Genomic DNA, 15,073 nt, shown 5'->3' with positions numbered 1-15,073 from the left:
TCTAAAGGGTACTTAAGCACCAGAAGATTTTGCAGCTGGTGCTCTTGAGATGCTTGCTCCAGCCTTCTCCCACAATTTGGAGTGTACTTTCACTTCAATAAATCTGTGGTTTCATTGCTTCTTGTACTGTTTCTTTTGTTGTTCTGTTCTTTTGTTGCTTTGCGCATTTTCTCCAATTCTTTTTTCAAAATGCCAAGAACCTGGACAACTGGTAGTAAAGACCTTCCACCGGTAACAATTCCATCATTTTACTTATGTGATGTTGCAGTAAGACATGCAATGCAAAACCAGTGATACTATGATCCCTCCAGTTCCTGTGTGGCCTTAGGCAGATCAGAGAAATTTCACAGAGTGTCCGGTCTTTCCTCACTAAAGATGACATTAACTTACTTCACAAAGTTTTTAGATTTAAGTAAAATAATGTAATTATAAGCATTTTACATATGTAATTGATTCATTTTATTTCTTTATCATCTGCCTTTATTTCTCAGATTCCATTTAAAAATAGTCTGTTATTTATTACCCAGAATCTCACCTCCATTTTAGGTTTAAATGTAAAGGTGTTTGAGCCACTGCAATGCCAAGTGAGGCCCGCTGGTTATCCTTAAGTAGTTCCACAAAATTGTGCTATATTTTCAAAAGCATACCAGGCCAGATTTTCAAACTCAAAATTTGGTTTTGTCTGTCTCTTATACCAGTTCAAACTTGAAGATCTTTATTCACTCTTAAATAGATACAATGGACTAGTGGAGAATGCTAGAGTATTTATTCCATTTTCAGTGAGAAAAATAATTGTCAAGTGGGACAGATACTCATTTCTCTGACCATCATATTCTTTCTCTGTAGGAAGCCACATAGAAAGTAAAATTATAATCAGAGGATTGCTTGGTGATCCTGGAATCAGAGCAGAGTTTGCTGGAACTTTGATTGCAGGGCTTAATGTCCTCTTGTTTTGGCAGGTGGATGTGCTGCATTTCCACAGATACACCTGCCTCCCAACCAGAGCAGGTTTGTTCCCGGGTCAAGCAGTGACAGGGCTGCCATAGAGCACAAAATTAGTAGGCACCATTCACATGACAGTTTGTTTTCATTTTACCACCTGAAATTGTGTAACAGTGGTCATGGTAAAAAAAAAAAAAAAAAAAAAACCTTTTCCCTAAATGATATTTTAATACACCCTTGACAGTGTTACATTTCCTTGACACTCTTTTTCTTTCTTTCTTTCTTTTTTTACTTCCAGTGATTGTCAATTCTCTTCATAATTGGCTCTTTTCTTTTTTCAAGTTTTGCACTGCATTACCTGTTTTTAAATTGCATCTTATTACTGTCAGAAAAGCTACCTTTGCAAATCCTTTAAAATGACTTTATAGGATAAACATTTTATTTAATGTGACATTTGGTTACATTTTAATATTTTGATATGCTTTGGAGTGGAGCTTCCAAAAGAAACAGTGACCAAGGCTATAACGGTCTTTAAACATCCCTGCACATTACAATCTGAACCTCCCCTAGCCAAATCCTCTTAAATTGCTTGCCAGGAGAAGAAAGAACTTTTTGTTCTAAGGGAAATAGAAGGTGAGTTACTAGACTCTACAGCACACAAAGAAATTTCCCCTAACTTTGCAACTAATTCTATAGTCAACAAAATATAAAAGCACTGTATTCTATCCCCTGCCATCTTATACTGTGGTGATGTATGTTAATGGTTTGAAAAAATTTTTCAGTAATAAAACTTGTTTACCTTTGTTTAGTATAGGGTTTTCCTAAACTTCTGTGATTCTGATTTTTTGGTAAGACTTCTTAAAATTCTTTGCCACAGACTTTTAAAAACAGAGCGCTATTTTTTATTCATTTCTGCAGTGAACATTATTGACATAAGGTAGAGAAAGTACAAGGTAATAATTTTGAAAGAAAAATCATTATATCAGCTGTTTGTATGTTTTAAGGTTTAACTTATAAAAAGAAGGAGGCTTCCCAGGTTCTATATTGCTCTTACCCGTTACAGTCCCATGGGCCTGGCTTAATCTGGGCTAAGATGAACACTCAATGAACGGTCTGGCAGAGCTACAGATACTAGATGCTGAAAGCTTAAGGTTGCATCTTTTATCACTTCATGACAAAAATCTATCCACCAGGAATTAAATGCCTGTGGTGGTGGACATCTCCAGTTGACTTCTCTCTACTATGGAACTCCTGTGTTTGGCACACAATAACCAAGAGCTGATGGATTTCTGCTTTTCCAAGGCTCTCTCTCTTTCTCTCCTCCCAACCCCCTCCAAACAAAGATGACAGCTTTTTAAAACGGATTGAAAAGCATTATGACAAGAAAACTTTAATATATTCTTGTTATACATGTTCACAGATTTTTCTGTTATGAGTCTCATCTCCTTAGGAATTTTATGTCACTTTAAATAAAAATATCTCCAGAATCTTTTATGACAAGATTTTTCTACATGAATGCATCCACCCAAATCCTTCATTAATTTGTTTACCAAGACACATTGTGTAACTTTCAGGTTTCCAGTTTAACAATCCAAGTATCTTATGGTATTGATTTGCCTAATTAACCAACTCAAATACTTTTTTTTTCCTGAAAATATGATGCAATCCCTATATCCTGCAGCATATGTGAGGGAAAAGATATATACTTTTTATTATCAGTCCCTCTTTTTTAAAAATGAGGAAGATTGAAGAAAAGGAAGAAGCCTATAATCTCAGAAATATGCTGGTTTAAGATACACAGAAAAATTTTAAAATGTCAGGACCTCCAGAAAAGAAGTCATGGCTCTCCTACCATTTAAATGACTCTCAGTGCTACACCTCTATATAAGAATAACTTCCCTTAATACCATGTAGAGGTCAAAGTCTTTCAATATTCTCTCCTTTTCCTTTGGTCAGCATAAGATCCCTTTGCATTTTAATATAATAGTAATTGAAGCCATTTTTTACCAGGTGCAATGGAGCCATGTATCTGTAAAGGGAACTTGTAAAGTGTTATTGTAATGTGGTCTCTAAACAGACCTCCTATAAGATAAAAATCAAATTTTTGATAATTAAAATAATAAAATTCCCTAAACTAGGGCTCCCCAAACAGAGCTAAGTGTCAAAACATCCTAAGAATATCCTTCACAAATTGGGACTTTGCTGAGTGCCTTAGTTTTTCAGGTGTAAAGTTATTGTGGTTCAACAGGCACTCAATGTTTAGTGGCTTCCAAGAGAGGAATTTGCTATATCGGATAATGGCAAGAAGAGACAAGTGATTTATGTGCATGAAATTCACTCCAGGTTGGGTTACATATTCCCTTTATGTGCCTGCAATATCCTATATTGAACTTTATCACTCATCTAACCACACTGCTTGGTAATGCTTGTTATTTGTTCATCTTCTGAGTAGACTATGAATTCCTTGTTAATCATATAATGGGCATCTTTGTATCCTAATGCCCAGTAAAATGTCCAGAACTAAATGAATGTTTTCTCAATTACTTAACTATGGAACTTAACCACTGCCACCATCACCACCTCTACTAAAGCAAAAGAAGTAGGACACTCTTTCTCTCTTTTTTTTTTTTTATCTTCCAGGACATATCCTGATTGTTCATTCAAATCCAATTTAAGGTCATGGAACTTAGCAGGATTTTGATATAATGAATATTTATTGAGACATCCAAGTAGCCATTGCTTTTTATGTGTTATCCCCTTTAATCCTTATGCAATGTAATTAAACAATTGAAGGTTCATTTTATAGATGATGAAACAAGTTCAAGACAAGTTTGAGTAGTTAACACTAGCAGAGTTTGGATTTGAACTGAATCTGTTGAACTCTAAAGGCTGGCATTTCCCCAGTATTCTGTGCTGCATCTTTTAGAAAAAAAAAAATCTCTCATTTTACAGACAAAAGAATTGAGGATTAAAAATACTTATTAATTGTCTGACTCTAGATGACTGAATAATGTTGTTCATTACTGAAATTTTAATTTCTGGACTGAAAATCCAATGGGATTTCTACTGAAAATAACATAAGAATAATATTTCCCGTGGTCTCCACATGGTCTGTCTCATATCCTATCATGCGCCTTATAATCAGGCCCAAAGACTAGAATTTTCAGCACGATAATCTGGTATTTTTTTGTGGCAGAGGAGATAGTGATGGTAATAGCAGTGATGCTGGTGATGGGAGGGTAGACGGTGGAAAATACTCACTCTCCCTAGTTCCTTTCAATGCAGCCCCATCTTTCCCAGATTTAAGATTTGCTCTGAAGGCAAAAGAATGATACAATGGACTTTGGGGACTTGGGGGAAAGGGTGGGAGGGGATGAGGGATAAAAGACTACCAATTGGGAATAGTGTGTACTGCTCAGGTGATGGGTGCACCAAAATCTCAGAAATCACCATTAAAGAACTTACTCATGTAACCAAACACCACCTGTTCCCCAAAAACCTATGGAAATAAAAACATAAAAATTTTTAAAAATCGCATTTGCTCTGATTCTCATCTTAGCTAACAAAGTTCCAAATGGAACTTTGATATCCATGGTCATTTCTAAGATGTACTGCTTGAGTTGTTTGTCTGTTTGTGAATGTATATGTGTGTTCTATGAGTGTATGTAAAAATAAGGGAAATACTGAAAATAAGAAAGAATTTTTGGGGAAAGGGAGAGAGATTATATAAGGGGAAAAAAAGCATAAGCATGGGGTCACTATTCTAAGTTATATTGTTCTACAACAAAATTCTTTCTGGCAAGTCAAGGTATAAAGTTAAATTCAGCTAACTCCTGTCATGTAAAGTTTCATGCTTTGTAGTGTTTCATTAAACAAAAATCACCAGATGGAAAGAACTTTGGCTAAATCTATTATTTGAAATGCTAATGATTTTGATTTTCACTATTCAAAGGGACATCTTTAATCAACAGAGAAAATTAGTTCTGTTTCTGTAGATAGGAGGGAGAAGGCTTATTTTTAGTTCCTTTTATCATACAAAGATAAGCTGAATTTAAAATGGAAAGGTCTCCTCTTTCACTCAAGCCTTAGTTTTCTAAAAGTGAAATAAAGGGGCGAAGTTAGTCATTTCATCCCTGTGGTTAATTTTTGCCTTAAAAATTTCACAGGTATAAGTACGATATTTAAAAAATGTAAGGAGTATAGCAATAGAGGTTAAGATTGTAGCTTTGGCATCCAACAAACCTGGATTCAAGTCCCAGTTCCACTCTCTCCTAGCTGAGGGAATTTGACATGTTATGTAATCTATGTAAGGCTCAGGTTAGTGGTGTCATAATCGCAATAGCATTTAGGCAATTGCTCAAAGTAGGAAACCAATTCTTAACATGTCTTTCTTAAACCCACCTCTCTTCAACACCCAATCCAATCCAAAACCCTAGCAATTCTATATTTCAAATACATCTTGAATCTACCCTATGTTAGTTTTTTAAGGGTGCCATACCAAACTGCCTGAGTGAGTGTCTTAAGAAACAGAAATGTATCCTCACAGCTTTGGAGGCTAGAAGTCTGAAGTCAAGGTGTTGGTAGGCTTGGTTTCATTCTGCTGTCTTCTGTTTGGCTCGCAGATAGCCACATTTTCCCTTTGTCTTCATGTGGTCTTCCTGCTGTGCTTCTGTGTCCTAATTTCCACTTAAAAGTAGACCAGCTATATTGAATTAAGGCCCACTCCTATGACTTCATATGACTTCAGCACCTCTTGAAAGACCTTATCCCAATTATAACCACATTCTAAGAAACTGGGGGTTAGAACTTCAATGTACACATTTTAGCCATGCTTTTGACCTCATTCTTTAACTGATTGACTTCTTTCTTCATATGTTGGTTAAAATTTTGTAAAAATGAATACTGGGCCAGGTTTTGTGGCTCATGCCTGTAATCCCAATCTTTGGGAGACCAAGGTGGGTGGGTTGCTTGAGCCCAGGAGTTTGAGATGAGCCACATAGTGAACCCATCTCTACCAAAAAAAAAAAAAAAAAAATTCCAGATGTGGTGGTGCACATCTGCAGACCCAGCTAGCCATAATGATGAGGCAGGAGGATAAAGCAGAAGGATTACTTGAGCCCAGGAGGTCAAGGCTGCTTTGAGCTTTGATTGTGCCACTGCATTCCAGCCTGGGCAACAGAGCAAGACCCACGTTTTCAGACTCAGGTACACATCCAAGATCCTGATGCTGGTTGTTCACCTGGGTCATGAATGGAAATTGCCCTCCCCCTTGGACCTAGTGCTTGGCTGGTCCTGCTATAAGTTCCCCTCCTAGGCTCCCGCATTCCTTCCACCTCAGCCCAGCTCTCAACTCAGACAAAATGACGTCATCACTAGTCTGGTTGCAATTCCAACATGAGTACTACTGTGCTATTTTTAATAATATAGCCATTGTAAAACTGACTCTCCAGTTTTCCTTACTTTCAAAAGGTAAAAAATCAATCAAACAAATAATAAAACAAATCTCATGATCAAGTGATTTCAGTTTTGCCTCAGTTCTAAATTAACCCTTCAAGGCATCAAAGACTTTTAAATTTAATAATTGTTATCTGTAATAAAAATAGTTGGAGATCTAAATAGCAATTATTTTATTCAGAAAACCTTATAATGCATAATAAAAATGCCTCAATATTTATTCTAAAATAATTTGAGATGCAAAAAGTGCCTTTTTATGTGTATAAATTTAAGAGGTAGAAGTGCAATTTTTTTTACATGGATATACCACATAGTGATGAAGTCTTGGCTTTTAGTGGGTATATCACCCCAATAATAATGTACATTATACCCATTAAGTAATTTTTCATTACCTCCCTCCCCCACTTTAATGAAGAATTAGGGCTTTAAAGAAATGAGGACATTCACTTTTAGTGTCAATGAACATTTATACAACGCACTTCACTATGAAAGCAGTTAATAATCTCATTCCAAACAAACTAAAGAAAATTACGCAATGTTACCTCATTCACCTTCTTTTTTTCCCTATTTTTATCCATTCTCTTTCTGCTTTTATTGATAAGTGAGTGGCTTCCAAATCTCCCTTGCTGTTCTCCTATGTTTCCAGAGCTCCAACTTATAGCTTATAGTTTATTTATAGCTTATCTCACATTACTGTCTTTCTTCTCATTCTTACCACAGTCTTCCTACTTCTTTTTAGTCTTATTCATGGTTAAAGCAATCTGCATCCAATCTTGTTCTATCCCAATTTTTTCAGGTTGACCTGTGCCACAGTCATATGTAGCACCTCTTTTTTGGCTCTTAAGTTCTTTGGCAAAATAAAATCATAGTAGAAGAAATAAATAAATAATGGAAAAACACAGGGCAGAACCACATTCACTTGACTGCTCTAATGGGCATTAGTTCCTGAGTGGTTTTAGAGTTTACTTAGAATGTTTTCCTTAAGAATGAGACCAAATCATACAACTGATTTTTCTCTTTAGATTAGGTATTTTCAATAGGTAGGCAATGCTTTGTACATAATAGTTGTGTTGAGGGGAAAGATATTAATCTGTTAGCATCCATAGGCTTTTGCTGCTATGCACTCCCTAAGGAGGTTCTGTGTTGGCTACTAGGTTTTAATGAAAGTTTTACATAAGAGAGAAATGAAGAGCCTACAGAGACTATTGGCATTCATCTGGCAAGAGGTGAATGTTACCATATCTTTAGTACTCACTAAAGAAAGAGACAAAAATGGGATGAGGAAAATAAAGAACATTTGTGAACTGGGATTGAGACAATTTTCAGAAACTCAAAGTAGAGAAAGAATCTTTAGCTTTTAATAAAATGCCTGTGAGACATTGGGGATGGAATGCAAGGAGGGGTAAAAAGGAGAAATTCAAGAAGTTTAGTTGTATGCTGTGAATATAACCACTGTGACCTTTAAAGAGGAAGCAATACAGATACGAAATTTCTTTCAATTATTTTTTGATGCTGGATTGATAGCTCTTTGAATGTGATGTGGGGACAAGCTTGGTCTTCAAATAGTCCTGGCATCATTTAGGTTTCACAATGATGACAATGTTCGAAAGCAGTTTGATTGCTATAGTGATAGTTAACACTCAGAAGCATGATTCCCAGCCTTTTCATGACTTTTATGAAATTTAAATGCACTCTATTTTCAGTTTTCCTAAAACACCATCATATACAGTCTCAGATATATAATTATAATAATATATACATGAATTGCTTTTTGTAGGTAACAAAAACAGTGTTCATTCATAATTTTATTCATCCTTAAAATAATTAGGTAAAATACTTAGGGTAAATGTCATCTCCACTTTACAAATTAGAAAACATAAACTCATAAAAGTGAATTACTTTGCTCGAGTTTATGAAAATATATAGGTAGAAATTGGCAAAGTGAAAACTAAAATGATATCTTCAGATTTTTATTTCAGAGATCCTTAATAAATGATAGATCCAAAATTCTTGTGCAAATAGAGAAAAGTACAGAGTTTTTCTGTTTTTTTTTGGGTTTTTTTTTTTTTTTTTTTTGTGCGTGTGTGTGTGTGTGTTTAGCTTGTGCTTTTTCTTAAAGTTTCTTAAAGTTTTCTAATTTGATAGAGGACTCAGTAGGCTGTAAGCACTAACAAGCCATAAGACTTGAAAGGTAATTCCTATTGACAATCTCCTGTTGCCCACTATTCTTCTGAAAGGAAGCTACTTTTTAAAAAAAAATTTGCTTAGCTGAATCACAGCCTTGTCACTTGTAAATTGTGTGCTCTTGGGCAAGTCATGTATGGTATTGATAATAGTATTATCTTGCTGGATATTTGTAAGGATATAATGTAACAGCATAGGGTATTAGCTATCAATATCATCTTCATCTTCTTTTTTTTCTTTCTCCAGTCACCCCATCCCAACCTGTCAACACCTGTCCATCCACTCTCATCTTTTTGTTTTGTTTTTGAAGATGGAGTCATGCTCTGTTGCCCAGGCTAGAGCGCAGTGGCTTGATCTCGGCTCACTGCAACCTCTGCCTCCCGGGTTCAAGGGATTCTTCTTCCTCAGCCTCCCGAGTAGCTGGGACTTCAGGAGCGCACCACCATGCCTAGCTAATTTTTGCATTTTTAGTACAGATGGGGTTTCATCATGTTGGCCAGGCTGGTCTCGAATTCCCGACCTCATGATCCGCCTGTCTCGGCCTCCCAAAGTGCTGCAAATACAGGCATGAGCCACTGCACCCGTTTCATTTCAATCCCCAAAAGGCAAGCTACATTAAAACATCAACTTTTCCTTTCTTTTTACTTTCTTATGGTTAAACCAGTTAAATGTGGCTCATTTTAAATAATAGCCCAAATTTCATACAGAACAATTCTGAAAAATATCAACTAAATATTACCAAAAATACCAACTTAATATGATAAGACAAAAAAAAAAAACTCAGTGGTATAATCTAACTAGCTAATAATGGTCTAAAATTCATAGTAATATGAAAAATGACAGGTCTGTTTATGCTATTTTAAAGTTACCTTTACTTCAATGTCTTTATATGATTTGAAAAATAAAAAGGAAAATATACAATTGTATTCTCACCTTGTACAAACTTTTTTTTAAGTTTCATTGTTTTCTTCAACATTGAAAGTCATGATAAATTTCCTTGAAATTTCATTTTCTGAAAGAATGTAGAGGGAACACATTTTATTTTATTTATTTATTTATTTATTTTAACTTGCCAAACATTTATTATGGGAAGTGACAATGTTTCAAATTTTTTCTGCACTTTGTTTTATATTTTTTAATTCCGCGTGATTTTGTTTTCCTGTTCTACTTTTTCTACCTTCATTGGAATAATTTTTTACTTATTGTGCTTTTCTCTCTATTTTTTTTTAATTATTATACTTTAAGTTCTAGGGTACATGTGCACAATATGCAGGTTTGTTACATATGTATACATGTGCCATGTTGGTGTGCTGCACCCACTAACTCGTCATTTACATTAGGTATATCTCCTAATGCTATCCCTCCCTGCTTCCCCCACCCCACAACAAGCCCCGGTGTGTGATGTTCCCTTTCCTGTGTCCAAGTGTTCTCACAGTTCAATTCCCACCTATGAGTGAGAACATGCGGTGTTCGGTTTTGTCTTTGCGATAGTTTGCTGAGAATGATGGTTTCCAGCTTCATCCACGTCCCTACAAAGGACATGAACTCATCCTTTTGTATGACTGCATAGTATTCCATGGTGTATATGTGCCACATTTTCTTTATCCAGTCTATCATTGATGGACATTTGGGTTGGTTCCAAGTCTTTGCTATTGTGAATAGTGCCTCAATAAACATACGTGTGCATATGTCTTTATAGCAGCATGATTTATAATCCTTTGAGTATATACCCAGTAATGGGATGGCTGGGTCAAATGGTATTTCTGGTTCTAGATCCTTGAGGAATTGCCACACTGTCTTCCACAATGGTTGAACTAGTTTACAGTACCACCAACAGTGTACAAGTGGAGAGGAACACATTTTATATATGGCAGAATACACAGTTAAATTCAATCATTTGGTCAGAGATAATCACAAGGTTGTTAAGCATAAAGTAGCAGATACTATAATTATAAGGTATCAGGAGAACTTAATTTAAAAGTTTAAAGCAGCAAACAGTTTTTAGGTTATTCTGATTCCATGAAGCTTTAAAATGTTTACTGATCATTCATGATGTGCAAAATTGATTAAGTAAAGCAAGTGGTGAAAAAAACAGTTAAACAAAATTTCTCGCATTGAAGGTTAGAATCAGAAAAGAGAGGATAAGATAAAATAAATAGTACATTGTACTTATGGGAGAAGATAATGCAATCCGTAAAAAGGAGGCAGGCAATAACTGTAAAGCAACTCTTAAAAAAGGGAGAGACCATACTCTGAAACAGGGTGGGAGACAGTGGCCCAGGACAGTCTGATGGAGACTGGGACATTTGAATTGGGACTGGAAGGAAGTACAATTTCAACAGAGTGGTAGAAACTCTTCAAAGAAGAGTAGCGTAAGACTAGAAGTAGACAAAGTCATGTTTAGACTAATAATGAACTGTACTTTTGTTCAGTTTAGGGCAAGATTGGGTGAGAACATTTCTTGGAAGTAAAGTATGGAGGCCTCTAAAGCCATATTAAAAATTTTAACTTAATTTCATGACCAATAAGGAGTTTCATGATTGAGGCTCTGCTTATGAAAATGAATCTGTCAATTGCAATTAGAAGTAATTGTCTTTATAGCAGCATGATTTATAGTCCTTTGGGTATATACCCAGTAATGGGGTGGCTGGGTCAAATGGTATTTCTAGTTCTAGATCCCTGAGGAATCGCCACATTGACTTCTGCAATGGTTGAACTAGTTTACAGTCCCACCAACAGTGTAAAAGTGTTCCTATTTCTCCACATCCTCTCCAGCACCTGTTGTTTCCTGACTTTTTAATGATTGTCATTCTAACTGGTGTGAGATAGTATCTCACTGAGGTTTTGATTTGCATTTCTCTGATGGCCAGTGATGATGAGCATTTTTTGATGTGTCTGTTGGCTGCATAAATGTCTTCTTTTGAGAACTGTCTGTTCATATCCTTTGCCCACTTTTTGATGGGGTTGTTTGTTTTTTTCTTGTAAATTTGTTTGAGTTCATTGTAGATTCTGGATATTAGCCCTTTGTCAGATGAGTAGGTTGTGAAAATTTTCTCCCATTTTGTACGTTGCCTGTTCACTCTGATGGTAGTTTCTTTTGCTGTGCAGAAGCTCTTTAGGTTAATTAGATCCCATTTGTCAATTTTGGCTTTTGTTGCCATTGCTTTTGGTGTTTTAGACATGAAGTCCTTGCCCATGCCTATGTCCTGAATGGTATTGCCTAGGTTTTCTTCTAGGGTTTTTATGGTTTTAGGTCTAACATGTAAGTCTTTAATCCATCTTGAATTAATTTTTGTATAAGGTGTAAGGAAGGGATCCAGTTTCAGCTTTCTCCATATGGCTAGCCAGTTTTCCCAGCACCATTTATTAAATAGGGAATCCTTTCTGCATTGCTTGTTTTTCTCAGGATTTTCAAAGATCAGATAGTTGTAGATATGCAGCGTTATTTCTGAGGGCTCTGTTCTGTTCCATTGATCTATATCTCTGTTTTGGTACCAGTACCATGCTGTTTTGGTTACTGTAGCCTTGCAGTATAGTTTGAAGTCAGGTAGCCTGATGCCTCCAGCTTTGTTCTTTTGGCTTAGGATTGACGTGGTGATGCGGGCTCTTTTTTGGTTCCATATGAACTTTAAGTTAGCTTTTTCCAATTCTGTGAAGAAAGTCATTGGTAGCTTGTTGGGGATGGCATTGAATTTATAAATTACCTTGGGCAGTATGGCCATTTTCTTGATATTGATTCTTCTTACCCATGAGCATGGAATGTTCTTCCATTTGTTTGTATCCTCTGTTATTTCCTTGAGCAGTGGTTTGTAGTTCTCCTTGAAGAGGTCCTTCATGTCCCTTGTAAGTTGGATTCCTAAGTATTTTATTCTCTTTGAAGCAATTGTGAATGGGAGTTCACTCATGATTTGGCTCTCTGTTTGTCTTTTATTGGTGTATAAGAATGCTTGTGATTTTTGTACATTGATTTTGTATCCTGAGACTTTGCTGAAGTTGCTTATCAGCTTAAGGAGATTTTGGGCTGAGACAATGGGGTTTTCTAGGTATACAATCATGTCATCTGCAAACAGGGACAATTTGACTTCCTCTTTTCCTAATTGAATACCCTTTATTTCCTTCTCCTGCCTAATTGCCCTGGCCAGAACTTCCAACACTGTTGAATAGGAGTGGTGAGAGAGGGCATCCCTGAAGACACATGCACACGTATGTTTATTGCGGCACTATTCACAATAGCAAAGACTTGGAACCAACCCAAATGTCCAACAATGATAGACTGGATTAAGAAAATGTGGCATATATACACCATGGAATACTATGCAGCCATAAAAATGATGTGTTCATGTCCTTTGTAGGGACATGGATGAAATTGGAAATCATCATTCTCAGTAAACTATCACAAGGACAAAAAACCAAACACTGCATGTTCTCACTCATAGATGGGAATTGAACAATGAGAATACATGGACACAGGAAGGGGAACATCACACTCTGGGGACTGTTGTGGGGAGGGGGGAGGGATAGCATTAGGAGATATACCTAATGCTAAATGATGAGTTAATGGGCGCAGCACACCAGCATGGCACATGTATACATATGTAACTAACCTGCACATTGTGCACATGTACCCTAAAACTTAAAGTATAATAATAATAAAAATAAAAAAAGAAGTAATTGAAAGGGAGAAAAGTGTGGAAAATTAACAATTGTTTAGCTTAACATAATAAGGGTCTGAGATAAACGTGTACACTGGAGTGTTAAGGAGGTAACAAAGATGAGAACTGTTGAAGAGGCAAAATTTACAGAACTTTCAATAATTCTGAAGTATAATATGCATGCCCCTAAGAGCCCATATCTTAAGTTTATTCTGAAGTATACATAAACTCACTTAATTTTCAAAAACTAATACCCAGATCAAGGAAACGAATATTATTAGTAGCCCCACAAGACTCCTGCTTCTATTACTGCTTCCACCGATTATACTGACTTTTAACAGCATAGACTATTTTCAATTGCTTTGATACCTTATATAAATAAAATTATCCATTACATTCATTTTGTCTGTCTTCTTTCACTCATTATCATCCTTGTGAATATTTATGCACATTTTTGTGTGTTGGCAGTCTTATTGCTATACAGTATTATACTATGTAGGCAAACAATAGTTAATTAACCCATTCCACTGTTTGTGGGCATTAGAATAGTTTCCAGTTTGCAGTAATAACATACAATGCTGCTATGAGGTTTTGTGTTCATGCATTTTGGTGAATATATCTAAAATTTCTGTTGGATATATACCTCAGGATGGAATCAATGGATCATGTACATATGCAGCTTTAGTAAATAATGACAGTTTTCTAAAGTAGTTGTACCAATTAACAATCACATTAGACAAAAATGAGAGTTTCTATTGCTTTGTATCCTCACAAATATTTTGTATTTTCTATTTTTAACATTTTAGTCTTTCTGGCATGTGTATCATAGTTTGTCTGGATGGGTTTCATTTGCACGTCTTTTGAATAATTTGTAAAATTACCATCTTTTTTTTTTTCCTTTTTTCCATTTGTATATCCTCTTTTGAGAAGTTGTAAGAGCTTCTCAAATATTCTGGTTATAATTCCTTTGTCAGATACATATGTGGCAAATAACTTCTTTCACTCTCCAAATTGCCATTTCACTCTTTTTTGTCTTTTGATGAAAACAGGTTTTTAATTTTAATATGGTTTAATGTATCAATTTTATCTTCTCTAATTCATGCAAAGGACATGGTTAGATGCCATAAAGTAAGTACCAACACCTTAACTATGAATCTTTTGTTCAGGTGACTAGAATCTTCTTAACCTTGTTAAGGAGAATGCTAACTTCTTCTTTTATAGGACACACATTTATAGGATTTTACAAGTAAAGGAGAAGATACAAAGGATTACTCTAAATTGCCTATTGTGGGTGAACCGGAGTTACTATTGGCAAAATCAGATAAGTCAGTGAAATTCCTGTTTAGGGGCAATTATGGCTTGGATTTTAGACACACTGAATTTGAGGTATTTATGAAACATCTAAGCAGAAATATCTAGTAGGCCTCAGATTTTAGTAGGAGGGTGATGGTCGGAACTGTGGAATTGTTTGGAATTACTGAGGGGAAGACTGCAGACACAAGAATGTGACTGAGAACAGAACCTTAATATATGCCTCTAGCTAGTGGTTGGATATTACAAATCCATATTTCAAATTGTCTGTTAGCAGTTTTAACTAGAAGCATCCTTGCCTCATACTAAAGGCATGTAAAACAAAACTCATTATCCTTTATCCCCTGCTGCTCCCACTGTTGTTCACATTTTCACTCCCACTGCACTTCACATTTCTGGTATCAGCCCTGATTCTTCCAGCCATTCAGATGCCAAACTTGGGAGCTAACAGTGACTCTTTGTTCGTTTTCATCCCTTTAGTTTGTCATAAATGTCTGTGAGTTCTTCCACTCATTTCTTAATTTTATTCT

The 15,073-nt window shown here is 35.8% G+C and overlaps 1 non-coding gene across 1 annotated transcript; it reads right to left on the bottom strand.

Annotated features, from left to right (window-relative positions):
• Positions 1–14,334: 14,334 nt before the first annotated feature.
• LOC129011085 (U6atac minor spliceosomal RNA) lies at positions 14,335–14,458 on the bottom strand. Its single transcript, XR_008493211.1, has one exon. It is a non-coding gene; the product is annotated as a U6atac minor spliceosomal RNA (small nuclear RNA).
• Positions 14,459–15,073: the final 615 nt, after the last annotated feature.

The sequence above is a fragment of the Pongo pygmaeus genome, chromosome 10 (assembly GCF_028885625.2).
Source record: "Pongo pygmaeus isolate AG05252 chromosome 10, NHGRI_mPonPyg2-v2.0_pri, whole genome shotgun sequence".
Lineage (NCBI taxonomy): Eukaryota > Metazoa > Chordata > Mammalia > Primates > Hominidae > Pongo > Pongo pygmaeus.
Note: the sequence above shows the minus strand (reverse complement) of the source record. Positions and strands in the feature narration are given on the sequence as shown.